Raw genomic sequence first — 2,336 nt, forward strand, 5'->3', positions numbered from 1 at the left:
GGGGGGGGGGGGGGGGGGGGGGGGGAATAAACCGACCATTCTAACTCCAGAAAGGAAGACAACGAAATTCAGCTTCTTCACTCGATCGTCCGACCTAACTGCAACCGCTCGGTCCAAGCAAACCTTTCAGGGTGGGTTAGGTCGGTCCGGGCAATCGTAATTGTATGCCTACGCCAGGAGAATATTTCCTATCAATTCTTATTTCTCTAACACGGCAAATTATTATGTGGATTATGGTTCACATATTGCTATGTCGATCATAAAAAAAATACAATTTTAATATATTAAAAGTACATTATTTGTATACTGAATGTACATTATACAAACTAATATAGTTTTAGTACTCAAATAATATATTTTTCTGAACCCGATAGGGTAACTTAAGTGGCAAGTGAACTCTCTTTGTGGGGAAAAATTTCGAGAGATCCCAGTTTGATTATCACAAGTGACGATTCCTCTTGGGCCAGCTCCTGTTCCTCTCGGAGGAAATTATTTATGTACATTATTTGATAGTATACAAAATAATATACTTTCAGTATTAAAATAATATACTTTTTATTTATGATCAATCCAATATTGCTCATGGCCCTATTTAATAATTACTCCTAGACCCCTAAATTTGTTTTAAAATTTCAACTTCCCATTCTATATAACACGGATTAAAGCATTTAGGAATAAGGATCAAACAGTCCACTGAACTACACACGAAAATGCAATTAGGCCACTGAACTAGAAAAAAATGTAATTGAGTCCCTAAACTGCGAAAAATTATGTAATTCAACCAAAAGTGACCTGTTTACCTGTTATTTTACTGACGTGGAGGTTATTATGTTAAAACATAATTTTTTTATTTTATTTTAATAATTTTAAATAATTACATTTATAAAAAAAAAAAAACAGACTTCTGTCTCTAGGCTACCGGAGACGAAGAATCTTCGTCTCTAACAGCCTGGAGATGAAGAGGTCCTTCGTCTCCGGCATGGAGACGAAGGGTTCTCTTCATCTCCATGCCGGAGAAGAAGGTGCCCCTTCGTCTCCGGCCTGGAGACGAAGGAGTCTCTTCATCTCCATGCCGGAGAAGAAGGGGCCTCCTCGTCTCCGGCTTGGAGACGGAGAAGACTCCTTCGTGTCCAGGCTGGAGACGAAGAGGCCCCTTCTTCTCCGACATGGAGATGAAGAGATCTCTTTGTCTCCATGCCGGAGACGAAGGACCTCTTTATCTCCAGGCTGCCGGAAATGAAGAATTCGTCTCCGGCAGCCTGGAGACGGAAGTTTTTTATTTTTTTTTATTTTAAATTTAATTATTTAAAACTATTAAAATAAAATAAAAAAATTATTTTTTAACATAATAACCTACACCTCAGCAAAATAACAGGTAAACAAGTCACTTTTGGTTCAATTGCATTATTTTGCGCAGTTTAGGAACTCAATTGCATTTTTTTTCTAGTTCAGTGGCCTAATTGCATTTTCGTATGTAGTTCAATGGCCTATTTGACCCTTATTCCAAGCATTTATTTCAAACTTTATATTGTTATTATTTTTTGTTAATGCTATACTATTATTAGATTGATACTTTGTTCAAGTAGCTGTATTGAATTTTTATTTCTCTTTTATATTTCTACATTCACATGAATTCCAGTGGAATCCAAAACAAGATTAAAAAAAAATAAAAAATTTCATGAGGTTAAAATAAATTACATAAAATTTGATTGTTAATAAAATACTCCGTAAAAGATAAATGACAGTTTTAATCCCTCAAGTACATTATTTGAGTACTGAAAGTATATTATATTGTATAATGCACCTTCAGTACACAAATAATGTACTTTTTGTTATAGTCTACTCAATAATTTGTCCTTTTTTATCCCCCTTACTTCCCACAACAACAACAAATAAAAGATTAAAATAACATTTATTAATTTATTTTTAGTAATTAGTTGGACTAGCCCAATTGTCTCAATTCAACAAAGCCCAAAATCATGGAAAAGCAATGTCGTTGAATAAAATTTTATGGATTCGTAATCAAATATTTTATTTGTTGTATTATTTTATATTTTCGTATTGATTAATGATGATAATCTCAACATATTTATTTTGTCTTTTCTCACAACTTTTATACTTTATTACATTTTTTTATCATTTAATTTTATCTCTGTTAGTACATCCTACCATTTTCTGTCACTTTTGATTCCTTTAATATAGTGAAACCATCAAAACAATGATATTTGAAAATAAGTTAATTTTCATTTGAGTTTGAAAACAAATTGTCAATTAGAAGAAAAATGACCTCTTCACAAAAAAAAAAAAAAAAAAAAAAAAAAAAAAAAAAAAAAAAA

This window comes from Ipomoea triloba, chromosome 8, assembly GCF_003576645.1.
Source record: "Ipomoea triloba cultivar NCNSP0323 chromosome 8, ASM357664v1".
NCBI classification, from domain to species: Eukaryota; Viridiplantae; Streptophyta; class Magnoliopsida; order Solanales; family Convolvulaceae; genus Ipomoea; species Ipomoea triloba.